The sequence below is a fragment of the Ursus maritimus genome, unplaced genomic scaffold, assembly GCF_017311325.1.
Source record: "Ursus maritimus isolate PB19 unplaced genomic scaffold, ASM1731132v1 scaffold_32, whole genome shotgun sequence".
Classification (NCBI taxonomy): Eukaryota; Metazoa; Chordata; class Mammalia; order Carnivora; family Ursidae; genus Ursus; species Ursus maritimus.
The window spans coordinates 14,055,216-14,079,587 of NW_024425786.1; the positions used below are offsets into that span (position 1 = coordinate 14,055,216).

Genomic DNA, 24,372 nt, shown 5'->3' on the forward strand with positions numbered 1-24,372 from the left:
AGCTCATGAATACAATCTGCTTTCCAGCCGGCCAGCGTGAAGTTGAGCTGTTGACACAGATCCAGAAGACTCTCCGAGGGAAACAAAACCCCCAAATCCCATTTTCTTACGCGCAGTGTGGATGAAACAGCCCCGCCCTAGCCCCTACATCAGCTCCGCCCGCCTCTCATTAGTCGCGGGAACTTAGGCAGAGCATTTAGCTGTCCTGGCTACGTTTCCCTTTGTAAAATATGGGATTATATGACAACAGGGGTGGTCCACCTTTGTTCTCCCTTTTAATGACATTTTACAAGGAAGCCCGACATAGAAAACAGATAAAAGCAGAGCTTCTCGGCCTGCAGCGAGGACAGGGACCTGGCCTCTCCCTTGGCTGGGCCACTGCATCATTCTTTTTTTAAATTTAACACATATTGCATTTACGGCATGCCCAGCTCTGTTCTAAGTGCCTCGCATGCATGAATTCATTTAACATTTCATTTAAAGCCACCTAATGCCCCTATGAAGTAGGCGTTATTATGATCCACTGTTTACATGAGGCTATCGAGGTCCAGACGGGTTGAGTAACTTGTCAAAAGTCACACAGCTAGAGAGTAAGAGAGCTAGGATTCAAACCCAAGACAATCCAGCTCCGATCCTCCTTCCTATCTCCTGAAAGCCCCGGGACTCCAGGGAGTAGGTAGTGCTCAAGATCCCCTCCAGTCTTCAAGTCTGTCAATCTACGAGTAACGATCTGATTTGTTGCTTATTTCAGCACTGTGACTTCCTCAAAGCAGAATTTCATTGTTCAGGGGCACCTGGGTGGCTCATTCCGCTAAATGTCTGACTTCGGCTCAGGTCATGATCTCAGGGTCCTGGAATCAAGCCCTGCATTGGGCTCCCTGCTCAGCAGGGAGTCTGCTTCTCCCTCTGCCCCTCCCCACCCTCTGCTGTGTGTTCTGTCTCTCAGATAAATGAGTAAAATCTAAAATAATAATAATAATAATTTTTTTAAAAAGAATTCCATTGTTCAGCCTCCAGAATTCCGTGTATGGTTCAAGGAGCAGGGGTGGTTGGGAAGTGATGGAGAGAGAGGGCTCTTCTCCAGACCCTGGAGGAGTCTTGGGACCCCTTATCCCAGCGCACTTCAGCTGAAGCCCACGGACTCTGACTTCTGGCTTTTGCCTCTTTACTCATACCCCATAACCCCGGGGGAGGGGCACATTTTCCTAACGTCAAGTTGAGCTTCATGGCTAAAACTAGACACATGTTATGGTATTGTGATATAATAAGAAGTAAATTTGGTCTTTGTCCAGTCTCTGGCACAGAGCTCCAAAATCTCTTGTTATTTCTTAGGTGATAAGAGCAATCGAAATATCTTTTATTGTAATATTTGCTTTTTGTCCCCAGTTCCTGAAATAGCTCCAGAGGGATAAAAGTGAAAGGAACATCTTTTGTCATTCATAACAAGCCCCTTTCAGCGGCTCCTGAGTTTATGTTAATATGGTGACTTTTGAAAGCCCCTAAGGTTGGGGGGCTGGTTGCCAGGGGAACCAACCACGTGATTAGAGGGTTGAAGCTTTCAGCCCTGCCCCCAACTTCTGGGGAGGGGATAGGGACTGAAGAGTGAGTTCAACAGTCAGTGGCCAATGATTTAATCAATTGTGCCTATGTAATGAAGCCTCCATTAAAACCCCCTTAACCCAAGGGATTCAGAGAGCTCCAGATAGGACAGCTTCCCAGCAGAACGCATCCCAGCGTCAGGAGAGTAGTGCACCCCAGACTCTATAGGGGCCGGAGAAGCCTCCGTGCTCAAGACCCTACCAGACTTTGCCCTATGTGTCTCTTCATCTGGCTGTCCAATTTTTTTTTTTTAAGATTTTTATTTATTCACTTGAGAAGGAGCAAGAGAGTGCATGCAAAGGGAGAGGCAGAAGCAGGCTCCCACTGAGCAGGGAGCCTAATGCTGGGCGATCCCAGGACCCCAGGGTCACGACCTGAGCCCAAGGCAGCCGCTTAACCGCTTAACCGCTTAACCGCGTGAGCCACCCAGGCGCCCCTGGCTGTTCATTTTTATTCTTTAAAATATCCCTTTGTGGGGCGCCTGGGTGGTTCAGTCGTTGGGCGTCTGCCTTCGGCTCAGGGCGTGATCCCGGCGTTCTGGGATCGAGCCCCACGTCAGGCTCCTCCCCTGGGAGCCTGCTTCTTCCTCTCCCACTCCCCCTGCTTGTGTTCCCTCTCTCGCTGGCTGTCTCTCTGTTGAATGAATGAATAAAATCTTTAAAAAAAAAAAATCCCTTTGTGCTACATTGAGAAGGTTAAATTTAGTGGGGTTTTTTGTGTTGTTGTTGTTGTTTTTTAAGTAATTTCTATACCCAGTGTGGGGCCGGAGATGAAGATCAACCCCAAAATCAAGAGTTGCACGCTCTTCTGGCTGAGCCAGCCAGATGCCCCAAGTTTAGGGGTTATGTAATCAGACAAACTTGGCTACACTCCTACCCCTACCACTTGCTAGCTGTGGAACCACAAGGTACTTAAAAATAACAATCTCGGGTGCCTGGGTAGCGCAGTCGTTAAGCGTCTGCCTTCGGCTCAGGGTGTGATCCCAGCGTTGTGGGATCGAGCCCCACATCAGGCTCCTCCGCCATGAGCCTGCTTCTTCCTCTCCCGCTCCCCCTGCTTGTGTTCCCTCTCTCGCTGGCTGTCTCTCTGTCACATAAATAAATAAAATCTTCAAATAAAAAAAATAATAGCAATCTCAAGGAACATGGGGGAGTGGACAGATATTGTTTGAGCGCACGAACTTACGATGAGTAGTAAATAAGTCCTAGAGATGCACGGTCTAATGCACAGTCCAGTGAACAGAGACAACAACCTTGCATTGTAATCCTCAAACTTGCTCGGAGACTAGAAGTTAATTATTCCAAAGGACAGCTATGGGACATGATAAGGGTGCTAATGATCGCCACCATGACAATCCTAGTCCTACATATAAATGTACATGACATGTACATGACCTGTTGCACACCTTAAGTTTACACCATGTTATATGTCAAATATATTTCCATTAAAACGTCAATGAACATTGATTTATTGAGCGCTTTACAAGTATTACTTCACCTCATCTTCATTATCACCGTATATAATAGAGCTACCCTTTATTGCTGTATTCCAGGGAGGGAAAGCGGGGGACGGAGAGGTACAGGAGCTCTGCCAAGGTGAGGGAAGCAGGACTTGTGCCCAGACAGCGCCCACTTCTCCATCAGCCGTAAGACGCATAGTGCGTCAAGTCCGTAATGCCTCAAGGGTCCACAAAATTGTTTTCGTTTTCATTTATTTTACAATCAGAAGAGAAACGAAAATAATGATAAAGAGTATATAATAATGAATTCAGTCTGGATTAGATTCACCTTTATTCCAACATATCTATAAAATATCACGTTTAATATGCTTTTATGGAAGGAAGGGTCCCACAAGGCAAGAGTGCCCATAAAATCAGGACCTCTCACTGCGGATCCCATAACCCCAGGCCACTGGGCTTAAACCACTAGGGCTCCCCAACAATCTGAACCCCACGTTAAGACTGGATACCTGCGTGGGCTCGGGCAAGTCACCCTTTCTCGGCCTCGGGTTTCTCCTCTGTAAAATGGAAACGATAAATAGTATGGATTTGTCTATAGCCGGGAGGATGCCCCAAGTAACCTTAGCAACGTGACTGATGCTCAGTAAGGACTCCCGTACCGACGAGCTATGGCTGAACTGACTTGCTGCAGCCTCGGGGTCCAGAGCGTCCAGACCCCACGAGGGCCGTCCCTGGAAGAGCCAGACGGCTGACAGGCTCAGTGCGGCAACACTTCATCAGGCTCACCAGGAATTCCAGAGCATCTTCACAGCAGCCCCTGGAGAGATTCGGACGTGTTCTTCAACCAACCAGGGCAGATCCATGCTTATAAAAGCTTCCAGGCCTCAGCGATCATTTCTCCCCTTCCCACAGCCCTCCCCGCTCCCCTGGGCCCTTTTCCATCATAACTCTGTTTCTGCAGGAAGCAGGACAGAAAGGTCTCAGTCTTATGCGAGTCTAGAAGAAAGAGCCCAGACTTGGAGCTCCCAGGAACTGGCTTTGCAGCCCACAGCTCCACCAGAATAAGCTTCTACCCTTTGACAACACCTGACCTTGCCTTTCTGAGTCTAGATTTCCCATTTATAAAATGGGGAATAATAGTAGTACCCATCTCAAATGGTTATTGGGATGATAAAATGAGATATTTAGATCTAAAGCTCTTTGCAGCACTGGGTACACACTAAGTGCTCTATAAATGCCTGCAATTACTGCTTTAGTTATAAATGTGCCTCTTCATGAGCCTTTGGCCTGTTGCCCAGTTTCCCAACTGCACACAGTAGATGTTCAATGAACGGCTGTGGAATGAAAAGATGAAAGAACGGATGAGTGAATTAAGGAACAGACTTGCCATCCTTCGCAATCCAGAACTCAATCCAGAACTTCTTCAGGCCAAATTCCCTTGATCTAATGGCTGTGGGAATCCTTGCAGCCTCAAGACTTTCAATTTTCTTGTTTCTTCTTGACTGGATAAAGCGGTGAAAAATATGTCCCCAACTCTGACCCTCCCTTCAAAATGTGGACCCTAATTCCCTTCCTCCTCTTGACTGTGAGCCGAATTTAGTGACTCATTTCTTTTGTTTTTAATTAAAGATTTATCTATCTATCTATCTATTGGAGAGAGAGCAAAAAATCCTGAGGGGGTGAAGTGCACAGGGAGAAGCAGACTCCACACTGAGCAGGGAGCCCGGTGTGGGGCTCGATCCTGGCACTCCAGGATTATGACCTGAGCTGAAGGCAGATGCTTAACCATCTGTTAACAAGCTGTTATGGAAGCAGGTCCTCCGGACCCAGTCAAGCCTTCAGATGGCTGCTACCCCAGCCAACAGTTGGACTGCAACCTCATCAGAGACTCTGAGCAAGAACTATCTGTCTGAGTCACTCCCAATTTTCTGACCCACAGAAACTATGGGATAAAAAGTGTTGTCTTAGGGGCGCCTGGGTAGCGCAGTCGTTAAAGCGTCTGCCTTCGGCTCAGGGCGTGATCCCGGCGTACCGGGATCGAGTCCCACATCGGGCTCCTCCGCTGTGAGCCTGCTTCTTCCTCTTCCACTCCCCCTGCTGTGTTCCCTCTCTCGCTGGCTGTCTGTCTGTCACATAAATAAATAAAATCTTTAAAAAAAAAAAAAGTGTTGTCTTAAGTTGCTATGTTTGGGGATAATTTGTTATACAGTGATAGATAACTAATACTAACATTTGCGTGAATATTCTTTTTTATTTTTTTATTTTTTTATTTGACAGAGAGAGAGACAGCCAGCGAGAGAGGGAACACAAGCAGGGGGAGTGGGAGAGGAAGAAGCAGGCTCTCAGCGGAGGAGCCCGATAAGGGGCTCGATCCCAGAACAATGGGATCACGCCCTGAGCCGAAGGCAGACGCTTAACGACTGTGCCACCCAGGCATCCCTGCATGAATATTCTTTTTTTTTTTTTTTAAAGATTTTATTTATTTATTCGACAGAGAGAGAGACAGCCAGCAAGAGAGGGAACACAAGCAGGGGGAGTGGGAGAGGAAGAAGCAGGCTCATAGAGGAAGAGCCTGACGTGGGGCTCGATCCCAGAACTCCGGGATCACGCCCTGAGCCGAAGGCAGACGCTTAACCGCTATGCCACCCAGGCGCCCCCCTGCATGAATATTCTTGACAAAAGGTTGAACGAATGCTTTTCTAACAACACCTGGCTCATGGAAACGTCCGACAATTCATTCTCCATATTGTTCAAGCAGTCTCCAGAAAGCCTGAATCCCCACTTTCCCTGTGACGTTGCTATGACCAGACCATGCCTGCCAACTAATTAAGGTCCTCTTCCTCCCTAGGATCCCAGGCGGGATGCATCGTGGTATGTGTCGCACACCAGTCCTCAGGGGCATTGACACCGCCAGGTCCCCAGCTGGGAAGAAAGAGTCAGGCTTTGTGACAAGGAGGCCAGTCAGTAGCTCATATTTAGAAGAAACATAATATCAGTTTCAGGAGGAGCCATCTCAGAGAAACGATTTCCTTACTGACAGCTGCCTTGTTGTTCTAACAGCAACTAACCCTTCAGCTTTTTTAGAGAGAACTTCAGAATCCTTCCCCTGCCTAGCCAAGGCCCTGCACTCGCTGGAGAGAGCTCTGATAGTCCTTTGCCTCGGGGAAGCCTCTGCCTAATGTGGGAAAGTGCCTGGAAAGAGTGTCTGTGCCTGAGCAGACCGAGAACTCCAGGTTGATAAAGACAAGCCAGCTCTTCTTAGCTCACGACGAGGACTTTAGCAATCAGGCTGTCCGGAGGGCATGGCCAGTGTGGCTATGGCCCTCAAGTTCAACAGTCTTTTTTTTTTTTTTTTAAGATTTTATTCATTCACTTGAGAGAGAGAAAGAGAGAGTACGTGCGCATGAGCTGGGGAAGGGGGGGCACTGCGATAGTCCAAGCAAGAGGGGATGGTGGCCAAGACCCACATGAGGGCGGCATAGATGGAGAATGTAAAAAGATTCCTGATTTGACAACAAATCTGCACTTGACTCTTGTCTCAGGATCCCTGCTACCCACTGAGCATGGGTTTACGGGCCTTGACCTCTTTTTGTAAGCTCTTTCTTCAAATTTCAAGTCCAGTTTGGTAGTTACTGTTCCAGTTGGACTCCAGGAGGGATCAGAGGAGGATAAGTTGGATCCCACCAGTCCTCAGAAGTTATGACCAAGAGCTTGGAGGAATTCTTCCAAGTCCTCAACCTGGGATTTTCTCGTCTCTGTACTTGGCTCACGGCTGAGTCTACTTCTTAGTAGTTCTTGAATCAGTCCAATCTTCTCCAACCCCAAGGAAGGAACTTTTCCTTGTTCTCTTCTGCTATGTGCTCTTGGCTCACCTGGCTCATGGGTAAACTTCTGCTTTTGCTCTGGATTCTAATTACTGATTGGTTTGCCTGTTTGCCTGTCTTCCCCAGCAGACCGTGAGTTCCCTGAGGGCAACAATCTTGTGTACTCATCTTTGTGTGCTGGCCTTGTCTGCAGTGACTGGCACATAGCAGGTGTTGAACTTGGGGCGCCTGGGTGGCTCAGTCAGTTAAGCGTCTGCCTTCAGCTCAGGTCATGATGCCGGGGTCCTGGGATCGAGTCCGGAGTCGGGCTCCCTACTCAGCGGGGAGTCAGCTTCTCCCTCTCCTCCTCCCCCTCACCCCTGCTCATGTGCTCTCTCTCACTCTGCACTCTCAAATAAAAAAATAAAATCTTAAAAAAAAATTCAAATTGGATAATGTTATTCCCCTGCTTCGACTCTTTTGAAAGGTCTTCTGTTACTCTTCGGATCCACTCTCCTTCCCATGGCTTACCAGGGCCATGGGGCTACCTTCTGCCCACCTCTCCAACTTCCTCTCCGGCCGTGCCCAAACTGCTCACCGTGTCCCACACACCGACCTTCTACTGTGCCCAAATACGCCAAGCTCTTCCCACTCAGAGCCATTCGTTCACTTAGAACAATATTTAACAGGAATCTTCTGTGTGCCAGACATTATTTTTGTTGCTGGAGATATAGTGGGGAATAAAATGCACAGAGGGGTGCCTGGGTGGCTCAGTCGGTTAGGCGTCCACCTTCAGCTGGAATCGTGATCCCAGAGTCCTGGGATCGAGTCTTGCATCAGGTTCCCTGCTCAGCAGGGAGCCTGCTTCTCCTCCCTCTGCCTGCTGCTCCCCCTGCTTGTGCTCTCTCTCTCTTTCTCTGTCAAATAAATAAACAAATAAAATCTTTAAAAATAATAATAAAATAAAATGCACACAAACCCTTGCCCTTGGGAAGCTTATATTTTAGTGAAGAACGACAGACTGTAAACAAGAGAACTAAATAAACATAGTATGTTGGATGGGAATCAGTACTAAGGGGGAAGAAAAAGCAGAGAGAGGGGAGCAGAGATGCTGGGGGATGGGTTTGCAGTTTCGACGCTGGAGCCAGAGATGCACTCAAGAAGGTGCTATTTGAGCCCTGAAGAGGGGACGGTACAAGCCATGCAGATAGGTGGGGGAAGAGCCTTCTCGGCAGAGGGCCTGAGGCTGGGGCACACCCAGTTTGTTCAAGGAACAGCGAGGAAGCCAGAAGGGCTGGAGGGGAGCAAGAGATGAGACTGGAGACTCGAGAGGTAACAGGAATCCTAATCAGACTCACCTGAACACCAGACTGGCCTAAGAACTTCGGCATCTGTGGAAATTTCCACCTGGAACATTCCACCTTGACTCTACCTGTCTGGCTCTTTCCCATCCTACAGTTCTCAGAGAGACTTTCCTTGACCACCCTCATACTTCACTTTCACAACACTCTCCTTTCTTTGTAAGAAGTACCAGAATATGCAATTGTATGATCTATTTCCACGTTCTTATCTGCTCACGATGACACGAGCTCCACCGACAGCAAGAGCCCTGTCTGCCCTGGCCACCCTCACAAGCCCAGCGCCCAGCAGACTACCCGGCACTCAGTAAGCGCTCAATAAATCACTTGTGGGATGAAAGAAAGAAAGAGGGAAGTTCTGTAATTATTATTCCCAGCTTGAACCTTCTGAAGTATGAAGAAATATGTTTTGATGTAACGGCAGACAGTAAACAAGAGAACTAAATAAACATAGTATGTTGAATGGGAATCAGTACTAAGGGGGAAGAAAAAGCAGAGAGAGGGGAGCAGAGATGCTGGGGGATGGGTTTGCAGTTTCGACGCTGGAGCCAGAGATGCACTCAAGAAGGTGCTATTTGAGCCCTGAAGAGGGCGACGGTACAAGCCATGCAGATAGGTGGGGGAAGAGCCTTCTCGGCAGAGGGCCTGAGGCTGGGGCACACCCAGTTTGTTCAAGGAACAGCGAGGAAGCCAGAAGGGCTGGAGGGGAGCGAGAGATGAGACTGGAGACTCGAGAGGTAACAGGAATCCTAATCAGACTCACCTGAACACCAGACTGGCCTAAGAACTTCGGCATCTGTGGAAATTTCCACCTGGAACATTCCACCTTGACTCTACCTGTCTGGCTCTTTCCCATCCTACAGTTCTCAGAGAGACTTTCCTTGACCACCCTCATACTTCACTTTCACAACACTCTCCTTTCTTTGTAAGAAGTACCAGAATATGCAATTGTATGATCTATTTCCACGTTCTTATCTGCTCACGATGACACGAGCTCCACCGACAGCAAGAGCCCTGTCTGCCCTGGCCACCCTCACAAGCCCAGCGCCCAGCAGACTACCCGGCACTCAGTAAGTGCTCAATAAATCACTTGTGGGATGAAAGAAAGAAAGAAAGAAAGAAAGAAAGAAAGAAAGAAAGAAAGAAAGAAAGAGGGAAGTTCTGTAATTATTCCCAGCTTGAACCTTCTGAAGTATGAAGAAATATGTTTTGATGTTGGAGGACCATGTGGGCAAAAAGCTTTCAGAGAGAGAGAGACTAAAAAAAACCAATCAGAAGCATGCCACATTGAAAACCTTGGGAATTAGAATGGCCCGAGCTTCGGAAAAATAACATTAGAAGCTAGATGGTGGAGGCACACAGCCGTTCAAAATATTACATGCAAAATACCGTTACCACAAAACTCGGCAACTAGCCGATCTGTCAGTTAGGTGTGAGGGAGAATCAACATCGTTCCAGATACGCAAACGTTCGGAGCATCTTACCTCGCATGCACTTTTTCTCAGAAAGTGATTGATGGTGCGCTCCGCCCAGATGAGAGAAAAACAAGAAAGTATCCAGGAGACAGTGGCTCCCACCCAGGAGCAAGGCAAGGGAAGCTTCCAAGCTGATGGCCCGAGCAAGACTCAGCAAGACCCCCGTGCGGGGCATCACTCCAGATGGGACCAGGAGGGCAGAAGACTCCGGGTTTGAGATCTCCCGGAAAATAGGGAAATTCACACATTATCTACTCCATGCATGTAGGGCTGCCTGCCTAATTTGCAGGGCCCTGTTCTGTAATTATTCCCAGCTTGAACCTTCTGAAGTATGAAGAAATATGTTTTGATGTTGGAGGACCATCCCTAGGAAATCTGTGGGCAAAAAGCTTTCAGAGAGAGAGACGCCCAGCAGACTACCCGGCACTCAGTAAGTGCTCAATAAATCACTTGTGGGATGAAAGAAAGAAAGAAAGAAAGAAAGAAAGAAAGAAAGAAAGAAAGAAAGAAAGAAAGAAAGAGGGAAGTTCTGTAATTATTCCCAGAAGGAACAAGAAAAAGGTTTTGATGTTGGAGGACCATCCCTAGGAAATCTGTGGGCAAAAAGCTTTCAGAGAGAGAGAGACTAAAAAAAACCAATCAGAAGCATGCCACATTGAAAACCTTGGGAATTAGAATGGCCCGAGCTTCGGAAAAATAACATTAGAAGCTAGATGGCGGAGGCACACAGCCGTTCAAAATATTACATGCAAAATACCGTTACCACAAAACTCGGCAACTAGCCGATCTGTCAGTTAGGTGTGAGGGAGAATCAACATCGTTCCAGATACGCAAACGTTCGGAGCATCTTACCTCGCATGCACTTTTTCTCAGAAAGTGATTGATGGTGCGCTCCGCCCAGATGAGAGAAAAACAAGAAAGTATCCAGGAGACAGTGGCTCCCACCCAGGAGCAAGGCAAGGGAAGCTTCCAAGCTGATGGCCCGAGCAAGACTCAGCAAGACCCCCGTGCGGGGCATCACTCCAGATGGGACCAGGAGGGCAGAAGACTCCGGGTTTGAGATCTCCCAGAAAATAGGGAAATTCACACATTATCTACTCCATGCATGTAGGGCTGCCTGCCTAATTTGCAGGGCCCTGCGCAAGACAAAAACGAAGAAGCCTCTTGCTTAAAACTTAAGAATTGCAAAATAGTGAAAGCCAAGCCAGTGGGTGGGCTCTTCTGAGAATGGGGCCCGCTGCCTCCTGCACAGGTCACACGCCCAGGAAGGTGGCCCTGCATGGGACTGTGTGGAAAACTGTCTTGCTAGCTGTTCTTCTCTGTAAGCCAAGAGAAACCAACTCTAGTTGACTTAAGGAGAAAGGGAATTTATTAAAAGAGGATTAGGTGACTCGTAAAATCCCACGAGGGCTGGAGAACGTCCATCATAGCTACCCGACTAGAAACAGCTCCTCCACCGGGCTGTCAGCTCGTGTAGTGAGGATGACGCCGCTGTTGTCCCCAAGTAGCAGGCACTGCAGCTTGCAGAGATGCCACTGATGGGTCCCCGGCACAGGTCACTGCCGCTGTCGTGCAAGGCGGCCCCACTGTGACTTCTTCTGCCAAGAAAGAAAACGGTCCTTGCATTTTCTGCTTCTGCATCCAGCAGTTACCCATTGAGATGTGTGCATCTGATGGGTGATGTCCAAGTTAAGTGCCTTAGCTGCAAGAGGCTGAGAAAATGAGCTTCTAGAATCTTCCATTTCTCTGGTGGAGGTTCTGCTTCTCACAAGTCTCCTAAGGGGAAATTCCCCAAATACAGGAAGGCTTTAACATCTGGGCAGCAAGGAAGAATGACAAACAGCCACTGTAGAAGTATGGAAAAAATTGGTGACACAGAAATTAAAAAAAAAAAAACAAGCAAATAAAAATAAAATGAGACAAATATAAACCCAGATACAAATAAAATTAAAGTTTGTTCAAGAAAGGAAATGTAGGGGCGCCTGAGTGGCTTAGTTGGTTAAGCACCCGACTCTTGATTTTGGTTCAGGTCGTGATCTCAGGGTCGTGAGATCAAGCCCCATGTCATGCTCAGCACTCAGCGGGGAGTCTGCTGGAGATGCTCTCTCTCTCCCTCTGCCCTTCCTGCTCGTGATCTGTCTGTCTAATAAATAAATAAACAAACCTTTGGGGCGCCTGGGTGGCACAGTGGTTAAGCGTCTGCCTTCGGCTCAGGGCGTGATCCCGGCGTTATGGGATCGAGCCCCACATCAGGCTCCTCCACTGTGAGCCTGCTTCTTCCTCTCCCACTCCCCCTGCTTGTGTTCCCTCTCTCGCTGGCTGTCTCTATCTCTGTCAAATAAATAAATAAAATCTTTAAAATAAATAAATAAATAAACAAACCTTTTGTAAAAAGATTTTATTTATTTATTTGACAAAGAGCGAGAGCAAAAGCAGGGGGAATGGTAGGCAGAGGGAGAAGCAGGCTTCCCGCTGAGCAGGGACCCTGATCTGTGGCTCTATCCCAGGATCCCGGGATCTTGACTTGAGCCGAAGGCAGTCACTTAACCGACTGAGCCACCCAGGCGCCCCGGTAAGTACATCTTAAAAAAAATAAAAAAGAAAGGAAACATAATGCCACTATACTGTCTGGCTCATCAGTGTCCTACATTTATTTGCATGTTCTGCATAATGTAAAAATTGAATGTAGATTTAACCCCAAATGGCATATTTATCACATTGCAAAGTTGGGAAGGGGACGATCAGGGTTGTTGACGATTTAAGAATGCTAACTCATTTGCTGTAACAGGAAGTCCGTAGATAATACCTAAAATTGGTAAATACAAAGTTAGAAGTAAAATCATATTTAGAAGTGAGGACATACATGCCCAAAGAAGTTGCTGAAACATTGCAAGTGGTCATCTGGGGACTAGGAGGGAGAACGAGGAGAGGTGAGGCAGGGGACCTGCTACTTTTGTTGTCGTTTGTTTCGTTGTAAGCCTTTTGGTGGTTGTCTTGGTCCAGTTATATTATGCTATGTTGCAATAATACATCTGTGGCTCAACACAACAACAGGTGGGGTGTTTTTCTCATTCTTCCAGAATCTAGTGTGGGTTGGCTCGCCCTCTTTGGTCTTGTAGCCCCATCATTCGGAGCAAGTTCACTGCAAAAAGAAGAAAAAGCTAGAGGGACATTTTGAAGGGCCACGCCTGGAAATGGCCTGCATTGCTTCCATTCTACCGCCCAGAACTCAGACACAGGGGGCCCAACAAACTCTCAGAGAACAGGGAAATGTGATCTTCCCGGGAAGACACATAGCACTGTCTGCTGCAAGACCATTCCCTTTTTTTTTTTTTTAAGATTTTATTTATTTATTTGAAAAAGCTAGAGGGACATTTTGAAGGGCCACGCCTAGAAATGGCCTGCATTGCTTCCATTCTACCGCCCAGAACTCAGACACAGGGGGCCCAACAAACTCTCAGAGAACAGGGAAATGTGATCTTCCCGGGAAGACACATAGCACTGTCTGCTGCAAGACCATTCCCTTTTTTTTTTTTTTTTAAGATTTTATTTATTTATTTGACAGAGAGAGAGACAGCCAGCGAGAGAGGGAACACAAGCAGGGGGAGTGGGAGAGGAAGAAGCAGGCTCCCAGCGGAGGAGCCTGATGTGGGGCTCGATCCCAGAACGCCGGGATCACGTCCTGAGCCGAAGGCAGACGCTTAACCGCTGTGCTACCCAGGTGCCCCAAGACCATTCGCTTTGTAAAAATTAACAGACTCTATTATTTAGAGCAGTTTTAGGTGAACAGCCAAATGGAGCAGAAGTAGAGAAAGTTTTTCCATATACTCCCTCTCCCCTTACCTCACACAATTTCCTCAATTTTTAAGAAGGAGTTTATTTATTCATTTGTGAGAACGAACAGGGGGGAGGGGTAGAGGAAGAGGGAGAAGCAGCTCCCCGAGGCTCGATCCCAGGACCCCGGGATCATGACCTGAGCTGAAGGCAGACGCTTAACCGACGGAGCCACCCGGGGACCTCCCACACTGTCTTGATTACTGTATCTTCATAGTAGGTCTTGCAGCTGGGCAATGTCAATCCTCCGATTTTGTTCTTCTTTAATGTTGTGTTGGCGAGTCCCAGATTCTTTTGCTTCTCCATATAAACTCAGTTTGCCGCTATCCACAAAGTAACTTGCTTGCATTTTGACTGAACTGAATCTACAGACCGAGTTGGGAATAACCGATAAATCTTAACAATATGGAGCGTTCTTATTCACGAACAAAGAATATCTATTTCTTTGGTTGTTCTTTGATTTCCTTCATCAGAGTTTTGTTGTCTTCCTCAGTAGATTTCACGTATATTTTGTTAGATTTTATGCCCAAGCATTTGATTTTGGGGGGTGGTAATGTAAATGGTGCTATTTTAAATTTCAAATTCCAATTATTCGTTGCTGATGTCTAGGAAGGCGATTGGTGTGTATGTATTAACTTGTGTCCTATAACCTTGCTGTAATTGCTTTTTAGTCCTCAAGGCTTTTGTCGATGCTTTGGGATTTTCTACATACACAATCGTGCCATCCGGGGACAAAGTGAGTTTTATCTCTTCCTTCCCAATCTGTGAATTTTATCCCATTCACGTTTTATTCCATGAATGTATTATTTTGCTAAAAATCTTTATTATTTTTTAAAGATCTTATTTTTAAGCAATCCCCACACCCACTGTGGGACTCGAACTCATGACCCTGAGATCAAGAGTCGCACACTCTACTGACCGAGCCAGCCGGGGGCCCCTGGAAATGTTTCCTTTGAACAACTGAAGGATACCTCGGAAGGGTCCTTGGAATGCCGATGTGCTGAGGCACTCTGCCATCCATCACATACAAAATCTTGGGTGTGTTAGTCTCTGTTCCCTTGTTCCTCAAAACCTGATGGTCTTACGGCAAACAGCAAGGGTTGGCAAGGATGTGGAGGCACTGGAATTCTTGTACACTGTTGATGGGAGTTTCGAATGGTGCAGCCGCTACGGAAAACAGTGTGCAGTTTCCTCAAGGCATTAAAAATAGTGTGAATGCACAAGCAGGGGGAGGGGCAGAGGCAGAGGAAGAAGCAAACTCTCTCCTGAGCAGGGAGCCCACCACGGGGGCTCGATCCCGGGATGCGGGGGATCCTTGAGCCGAAGGCAGACGTGTAACCCAGCACCCCTAGAATTATCATTTGACCCAGCAGTTCCGTTTCTAGGTATACACCCCAAAGAACTGAAAGCAGGATCTCAAAGAGATGTTTGCACACCTGTGTTTAGTCCAGCATTATTGACAATTTGGGTTGTGGAAGCAACCCAAATGTCCAAGACAAATGATGAACGCAGAAAACGTGGTAATGTATACAATGGAATATTATTCAGCCTTTAAAAGGGAATCCGGTCAGTGCTACAACGGGGGTGGATATGATGTTCAGTGAAATGAGTCAGTCACACTAAGACAAATACCGTATGATTCTAACTTACACGACGCACCTAGGGTAGTCAAACTCGTAGAAATAGAAAGTAGAATGGTGGTTGCCTGGAGCTGGGGAGGGGGAGAGGAAGTGGGAAGTTTTTAATGGGTATAGAGTTTCAGTTTTGTAAGATGAAAAGGTTCTAGAGATCTGTTGCACAACAAATGTGAATATACTAACACTACTAAACTCTAGACTTAGAACGATCAAGATGATAAATTTAATGCTATGTGATTTCTACTACAATTTGAAAAAATGTTAATGATCTTTCCATATTGGACTGGAAGGATGAACTGGAAGGCTTTTCAGGTCCCACCAGACCCTATAGAAATCTATCTGTAAGCAAATACTTAAACATGTCATGTTACTGCTATTTAAGTTTTAAATACTAAGTATCTTTTAAGTGTCTTAAAGGGACTGTTTGGGGGGAAAATGATTATTTTGCAGTGAGAGCAGCCAGCTCTAATTTATCAGATTTGAAAAGTGAAATTTTTGCTTCTTGGGTTTTCTGGAAGACATCAAAAATATACAGCATTTCCTGGGCTTAAAAACTTTCAGTTTTCTGAGTCTTAAAAAAAAAAAAAAAGCAGCTATTCAACTCCCCTTACTGTATAAAGAATTAGAACGAGCCATGCTGGGGCACGGGGGTGGTACAGTCGATTCGGCGTCCGACTCTTGGTTTTGGCTCAGGTCGTGAGCTCAGGGTGGTGAGATGGAGCCCTGCGTGGGCTCCGCGCTCAGGGCAAAGTCCGCTTGAGAACCTCTCTCCCTCTCCCTCTGCCCCTCCCACCCCGCTCGTGCTCTCTCTCTCCAGTAAATACATCTTTTTAAAAAACGAAAAGAACCAGCTATGTTGTCTGGGTTAATTAGTTTGTTTTCAATCTTGAAACCACATCAGCAGTAATGAATCAATAAATCTTCAAAAAAAAAAAAAAAAAAGAACCAGCCATGTTGTCTGGGTAATTAGTTTGTTTTCAATCTGAAAACCACATCAGAAGTATTTCCTTACTTGCTGTGACGGCCAGGAAGCTCAGAACAAGATTCATAACACATCTCTAACCTCTACCCAGAACTTTATTTTTTTAAATTTATTTTAAAGTAGGCTCCACAGCCAATGTGGAGCTCGAACTCACGATCCCAAGGTCAAGAGTCACATGCTTTACCAACTGAGCCAGGCAGGCAACCTCTACCCAGAATTTGAGGCGATATGTGTGTAGGAAAATCGTGTTTTATTTTGTCTTTTAATTCATCTGATTTATCCCCTCCCCTAATGTTTGCTTGGCCCAGCTTCATTGCTTACTTTTTTTTTTTTTTTAATCTTTTGCACAATATATGTTTAGGAAATCCTCTTTGGAACATGGTGGGGTCAAGAAACGTAAAATACAAATGAGTCATGTGGACTGAGCACTTTACAGAGATGGTCTTGTATAATCGTAAATCTCCAAACATCATCAAGTCCACGACTTCCAAAGACAAATAAAATTCCAAGGCCAAGTGAAATTCATCCTGCGAAGCAGAAGGAAGTAGCAAAGCATGAGGGGTGGACTCTTTAACTAATATATTTCATATCTCTTTGTAAACAGGAAGCACGCTGCTCGCACAGCCAAGCCGCTGATGGGAGGAGGAGGTGGGGAGGAAGGCTGGTTCCTGAACCAACTCGTTCTGGGGGCAGTGATTGTTCATTGCAGTTAATTGAAGAAACCAGCCACCTTCTAAGAAAGAGGTAGGAAGTTAAAACTATGCAGTGAGGAGACTTTTAAACACGCAGAGGTATCATGAATGAAGATGACACTAATGAGTCCTGCTCATTGTGATCTGCTTCCAGTGGTTTCTCCAGCAGTGGGAGTGAGGGACTTTGAGCTATCCCTTTTGCGGAGGGCCTCGTGGAATTAAATCAAGTGGAGGAAGTGCTGCGTCATTTAGGGTTCTTGGTTGCAAGCCACAGAACTGCACTCTCGCTTAGGCAAAACCAAAATACATTAGAAAGATGTTAGGGACCGAATGCTTGTGTTTCCCCAAACTTCATATGCCGAAAGCCACACCCTCCATGTGACGGTATTTGGAGAGGGGGCACTTGGGGAGTAATTAGGGTTAGATGAAGTCAGGAGGGTGGGGCCCTCATGATGGGATTTGTGCCCTTATAAGAGGAGACACCAGATGCCTAGCGCTCCCTCCCACCCACAGTGTACTCAAAGAAGAGGTCGTGTGAGCCCACGGGGAGATGCCAGCCCGCTACAGGAGAGGCCTCAGAATGAAGCCCACCTACCAGCACCTTGATCTTCGACTTCCCAGCCTCCAGCACTGTGAGAAATAAATGTCTACTGTTTAAGTCACCCAGTCTATGATACTTAGTAATGGCAGCCTGAGGTGACTGAGACACAGGATATGGGGGTTCGCTGAATCCAGAGGAAGCTGCAGGGCTGGCTTGGGAAATCAGCAGCAACAAAGGGAGCTCCAGAAGCCCAGCGGGCATGTTGGTACCATTCCTGGGGCCCCCAGCCTGCTGGCCGATTGTTGCCTGCCACATGCGTTTGCAAATAAAGTGTCATCTGAACTACCTCTTTCTTACCACATCGCTCGTTTCTTCTATCAGAACTGCAGAGAACAGTAACTGGCCCTAGAATACTCTTAAGGTTACATGTTGTCTAGTTTCCATAGGGATCATAAGACCTGCAAAGCCTGAAATATCTACCCCAGATGTTTGCTGATCCCTGCCGTAGACTAACATAGGATAGAATGAACTAACGCCCCCCAAAGTTGTATAGTGCACGGGTGGCCTTGCCTGGGGGGAGGCTGGGTGGCAGAAACCACAGCTAAGGTCATGCTATAGGACAGGTCAGGTTCGCATGCTGCCTCTGTGATGGGTCTGCACTTTCCAACCCCTTTTTCCATTCTCTGTATCCTTAGTCCATTGGCCGAGCTTGAGTCCTGGACCCATCGCTATGCTGTGGGACAGAGGGTGGAAGGATTGGGCTCTCTTGGCCTCATATACAAGGGTGGGCAAGGGTGCCAGGCATAGCCCTCCTATAAGACTCCAAGTGGGTTCCTAGACAGGGGGCTTCGGGTCCTAATAGGAGGAAGGGGGAGCTGGATGCTGATCGCCTCAAAGTCTACAAAAGTCTTCATAAATACGAACAGCACAATCATTGTCTTAGGACCCATCAAGGTAGACACGGCTGTCTCATTCATTCATTGTCATGCCTCATGCCCAGAATCTTCTCTCCTGGCTGCAACCCTAGCCCGGCCAATGTCATTGTCATCTCTCCCCTGCATCATTGCAACAGCTGCTATCTTATCCTTCTCCCTCCTTCCAGCCTTGCTTACTGCAGTCTGTTCTCCACACAGCTTTCAGAATATTCCTTCTACTGTTTATTTCACCGTAAACTCCAAGTCAGGTTATATCATATCTCTGTTCATGCTGTCTAGTGGCTTCCTATGCAACTCTGTCAAAGCCAAAACTGTCACCATGGCCGACCAGGGCGAGATCTGTCCCCATACCGCACAGGCTCTCTGATCTTACCTCCTACCATTCTTCCCCGCACTCCCTCTGTTCCAGCCACACCGGCCTCCTGGCCATCCCTCCAATTGTGCAAGCATTGTCTTGCCTCAAGGCCTTTGATCTTGCCCTTCCTTCTGCCTAGAATTCTGTTCCCTCAGATAGCGGCAGGCCTTCATCCCACGAGTCCCTCAGTCCTTGTTCAAAGGTCTTCTCAGCAGGGAGGGTGTCCTCGACTACCCTGTGACCTTTATCTCCCTCACCCTGTCCTCTCTTGTCCTAACATCTCTCACCAGCAGATACGTTATACGCGACTGTTCATTCGTTTGTGGTCCGTGTGTCATCTCGGAGAGTAAATTCCACAAGGGCCACCGTGTCACCGTGAGCTCGGCCTGGAACACAGCAGCACTCGATGAATAGATGTTAAATGGAAGAATCGTGGCCCAGGAAGGGCCACTGCTTCCCTCGAACCCTGGGAAGCTCTGGGCCCTGAAGCCCCCGAGAGTGTGAAAATGACCCTCTTTTCCCCACCCTCGGAATGTTGATCTTGACTTCCCTCACTTCACACTGGGGGAATTTCCAGACTATAAAACTAAAAGCTGAAGGCCTTGACCTTTTTAAACCCCAAAAGCCTCAAGAGCAGGGAAAGGGGGATGAGTCCTACAGCAGGGTCAAAACAATTTTCTGTTTCTCGTCCCTATGACCCTGCTTTATTTTTCTTCATAGCATTTGAAACCGAGCTGAAGGCCCATCCAGACACTTGGCTGCTTCTGTATTTTATGTCTGTTTTTCTGAAACTCTCTTTCTTCTGATTTTCCTTGGGAGTCACCACCCTTCATCCCCGACTCCCTCAGTTCAAATGACTTGGTTAGCCTAACTCTCAAGAGCTCCAAGAAGGGGCACGCAGACAAGTCCACACTAGTCAGTCTGTTTTATCCCCCCACTGCAGTGACTGCTTTGAGAATGGCCATGTGACCCCACTGAGACAAAAGAGAATCAGGACCAATTTAAGTCAATGGGACTGCTGGAGAAATAGAGCATCTTTTTTCTGCCATTTTTGGGGTGTGGGTTTTTTTGTTTTTTTAGATTTTATTTATTTGTCAGAGAGAAAGAGGGCACAAGCAGGGGGAGCGTCAGGCAGAGGAAGAAGCAGGCTTCTCGCTGAGCAGGGAGCCCACTGTGGGACTAGATCCCAGGACCCTGGGATCATGACCGGAGCCAAAGGCAGACGCTTAACCAGCTGAGCCCCCCAGGGATCCCTTCTGCCGGTTTTACGAGAGAACAAGATGTAAGCCTGGGATTGCTGGTGCCACTGCCACTGCTAGGGAAGAGCCTTTTTATATAAAGTTTTTTTTTTCCTTTGTCTATAAAGTTTCACACAAAGAGAGAGAGATTGGTTCTGATACCATTAACACCCTGGATCCAGCCGTATCTGAAGTCAGTGGACTTGCCGATCCATGGTGCCTAAGCCAGCTCGAGCTGCGTTTTCCGTTACTTACCGCCAAGAGATGGTTCCCTTTTTATTCACTCTTTCCTCCCAACTCACCGTCCGTTCATTCCCTCGGACTGCTCTCCTGCTAGTAGGAGCCGTATCTCTCGGTCAGACGTCAGGCCCTGAAATGGGACACAAAAGCACTTCCTGCTCAAAGCCAAAACAACAGGATGAAGAAGGGGCAAGGTCAGTCCATTTTCCCCCTGTTTCCAAACATTTGGATGCTTGTCAACACACAAACAGACTTCTTGCTTTTGATCTGGTAATTCTGGAGCTCTGTCAATGCCAAAGGGCTTGATTCTCATGCTCTCCTCAGAGCTGTAGGACATAACTAGCATTTGCGCAGAACCTGGAGAGAAGGACCCTAAATACATTCGCTGAACTATTTGTCCAGCCTCCTCTTAATCTACTTCAATGACATCATTGTTTTTAGAGCATTCTGAGCTATTTTTCATTTTTAATGCTAGAAGAATAGAAGTAGACACATGTGGACTGTATCTTTTTAATGTTATAAGAACAGAGGTGGACACATATCTGGACTTTTCAAAAATATTTCACCCTCATCATTTTTTTTTCTTATGGAAGTGAGAAATGACTTTTTCTTTTTTAAGATTTTATTTATTTATTCGACAGAGAGAGAGACAGCTAGCGAGAGAGGGAACACAAGCAGGGGGAGTGGGAGAGGAAGAAGCAGGCTCACAGCGGAGGAGCCTGATGTGGGGCTCGATCCCACAACGCCAGGATCGCGCCCTGAGCTTAACGACTGAGCCACCCAGGCGCCCCGGAAGTGAGAAATGTCTTAGAAAAATAAAACATTATAGGAATATATAACACAGGGTACGTCAATTTCCCCATGATGTGACTCTCTAGAGATGGCCAGATTGACAGGGTGCTGGGTACTCTACACATAAAGTTCTTAGACCCCAGTGGATTATCCCACATACATAGTTTGTGACTTTTTTCTCTGATAGGTCATGGACAACCCACCATTGTCTTCATATGCCCTTCTAAAGGCTTGCATCATATTTCATTGTGCACAGGGCTGTGCATGCTGTCTGAGTTGCCAGCATGTGATAGTTCTGATTTTATCGAAATTCCATCGTTTATTTTTCTACTACCTTTTTGATGGGTATTCGGGTTATCTCGAATGTTTGCTCTAGTAACGCTTTATTTGCATCTTTCTGTGTTGGCTTGCTTGTGGAAGTATGTAGAATTTATCTCTAAATGTTGAATTGCTGGGTCAAAAGGTATACCCGTTAAAGTTTTTTTTTAAAGATTCTGTTTATTTATTTGAGAGAGAGAGAGAGCATGAGCAGGGGGTGGGGGAGGGAGAAGCAGGCTCCCCGCTGAGCAGGGAGCCCCATGGGGCTCCATCCCAGGACCCTGGGATCATGACCTGAGCTGAAGGCAGACACTTAACTGACGGACTGAGCCACCCAGGCGCCCCATCGTTAACGTTTTAATGCCGAGGGCCTAACTTTTATTCTCTGCGGAGGTTGTACCGGCTTTTACCGATAACGCATGAGGGTGCTTTGGTTGGTAAACTTTTTTTTTCTCACTAATAAAAACCATCAGTAGGTGTCTTAATATGTCCGAGCCGCTAGAATAAACTACCATAGACTGGGGGGGGGGGGCCGTGCATAAACAACAGAAATTTATTTCTCACGGTGGGAGACTGGGAAGTCTAAGATCAAGGTGCTGGGAACTGGGCGTCTGGTGAGAACCTGCTTCCCAGTTCACATACTCCTGTCTTTTTGCCCCCCTCCTGCACTGGGAGGGCCAAGTGAGCTCCCTGAGATGTGTCATCTGGGCACTAATCCCATCATGGAGAGCTCTGCCCTCACCGCCTCCCAGAGATCCCACCTCCAAGTCCTGTCCCATCGGGGATTAGATCGCCATCTATTAATTTGACGAGGACACAAACATTCAGTCACCGCGGTAGGATTGTGCTGCTCTCTCCCTTGAGGACCTAGTCAGCATCAGGAATGCGTTGCAGTGAGCCATTTCCTTTCATTTCATCTCCATCATGTCAGCCAGCAACCAAACTCAAATTGATTTGGCCAAAAGTTGACTTTATGAGGTAAATGGCTTCAGGCAAGGCTGGATTCAGGGCTCAGATGTTGCCATTGGAACTCATTTTCTGTTTCCCACGGGGTTGGCTTACTTCTGTTCTAGGTCATGCCTCCGGCAGCTCCAGGCTCTCTCCTTTTTTCCCCCCTCTTTCTTTCCTTTCCTTTTTTTTTTTTTTTTTAAGATTTTATTTTTAAGGAACCTCTACACGCAACGTGGGACTCAAAATCACACGCCAGGATCAAGAGTCCCCGCACGCTCCACCCACTGAGTCAGCCAGGTGCGCCCCCAGGGCTCTCTCCTTTTAGGGGCAGGGCGGTTGCAGGAGCTCCCCCTCTCCTATCCTCTCAGGTTCAAGTTCTGCACACAAAAGCACGTTTTCTAGGGGTCAGAGCCAAAGTTCTGACAGTCCCTGTTTTTGGACCTGTCATTGACCCGATCACAGTGACCCAGCAAGTGGGCTGAGTTGATGGACTTTGCGCTGGGTTGCTCAAGTGCTCCCTGGAGGTGTGGGGGTTAGAGCCCCACCCCCCTCTCGGACACAGGGCCGGAGAGACGGAGAGAGGCAGAGGCCCTAAGGAAACTGGGAGTGCTGAATGGTTGCTGGGGAGACGACACTCCGCTCCGGCGGTCACACCGCTTCCAGTGCTGTCCTGGGGTAAATCCATTCTCCACGCCACAGGCGGAGAGGGGCCCTCCGAAAGGCTGAGCCTTGTTTAAAACTCTTTGGTTGTTCTTCTTTGCCTTCGGGGTGAATTCCACCCTCCTTAACAAGGCCTCCAGGACCTGGCCTCTCCCACCCCCCACACTCCCCAGCATTCCTTAGTGAAGCCAGGCTACATTGCCTAGTTGTCCAAATATGCCTTGTTCTCTCTCCTACTTCTTGGCTTTTGCATAACAGTCTCGGTGATTTATAAAGAACTTACCAAGTGCCAGGCAATGTGCTAAACATTACATGTGTATTACATACCCAACGTGAGTCCTCACGACAACTCTGTGAAAGCAGGCAGGGTGTACGGGACACGACACACACAGCAGTCGATCTGCTGGAGTTCAGAGTTAGGCTCGTGTATCAATCATATTTTCGCTTTCTGTATTTTACGATGCTTTCACGTCTTACGGCCTTGCAAATCCTGGAGCGATTGCCCCTCCCAGGTCTCGCTAATTCTTAGAGGCAGTAAACAACTAGCCTTCCAGCATGCCTCTCCAATACAAACCGGTCAATTCAAAGCCCACACCCCCAACCCCTCCTTTATGCAACCCTCCCGCAGCAAGTCAATAGTCCCCCTGCCCTAATCTCACACACACACACACACACACACATAGGCCAGGTAATCAGACAACCAGGGGTCACCCCACGGGCTAGAGCCTGCTGCCATTATTCATACTAGCCAATCTGAAACTCATTCTTTCCCCTGAAAATTGCAATCAAGGCTTTTGCTGGTGCTTTTTTATTTCTGTCTGACTTGTGCTGGTGCTTTCCTTCATGGCTCTGCACAGCATGGGGTGCCCCTGTTCCTTGGGAATTTCAAGTTATAAATCCTTCTTTCGAAGGCAGTTGTCTCCATGTCTGACATCTCACCATACCTGATTAAAATCACATCATGGAGGGGCACCTGGCTGGCTCAGTCGGTAGAACACATGACTCTTGATCTTCGGGTCGTGAGTTCGAGCCCCACGTTGTGGGTAGAGGTCGCTTTAAAATAAAATTAAATAAATAATAAAATTAAATAAAATTAATAAATTAATAATTAATATTATAATAATATAATAATAAATTAAATTAAAATTAAAAAATTTTTAAAAATCAAATCATGGGGAGCGCCTGGGTGGCTCAGTCGTTAAGCGTCTGCCTTCGGCTCAGGGCGTGATCCCAGAGTCCTGGGATCGAGCCCGCATTGGGCTCCTCTGCTGGGAGCCTGCTTCTTCCTCTCCCACTCCCCCTGCTTGTGTTCCTTCTCTCATTGGCTGTCTCTCTGTCTGTCAAATAAATAAATAAAATCTTTAAAAAAACAAATCAAATCATGGATACACCTCACACTAGTTTTAATCTCTAACTAGCTGTGTGACCTTGAGCTCAATCTCTGTCTTGAGTTCTCTCTCTCTAAAACAGGGATCACAGTACCTACTTCAAGGACATAGGGAG

General features: G+C 47.2%; 2 long non-coding RNA genes across 4 annotated transcripts; both read right to left on the bottom strand.

The window, feature by feature from the left end:
* Positions 1-3,373: 3,373 nt before the first annotated feature.
* LOC121106422 lies at positions 3,374-9,982 on the bottom strand. 2 transcript variants are annotated; one of them, XR_005839049.1, is made up of 2 exons: positions 9,704-9,982; positions 3,374-3,875 (listed from the first exon to the last, which is right to left on the bottom strand). It is a non-coding gene; the product is annotated as an uncharacterized LOC121106422 (long non-coding RNA). The 2 variants fall into 2 exon arrangements; XR_005839048.1 differs by having other exon boundaries at positions 3,374-4,392.
* A 298-nt stretch (positions 9,983-10,280) lies between these two features.
* Positions 10,281-23,900, bottom strand: LOC103666601. Of its 2 annotated transcripts, XR_569557.2 has the most exons (4): positions 23,197-23,900; positions 20,211-20,278; positions 12,558-12,836; positions 10,281-11,540 (listed from the first exon to the last, which is right to left on the bottom strand). It is a non-coding gene; the product is annotated as an uncharacterized LOC103666601 (long non-coding RNA). The 2 variants fall into 2 exon arrangements; XR_569558.2 differs by lacking the exon at positions 12,558-12,836.
* Positions 23,901-24,372: the final 472 nt, after the last annotated feature.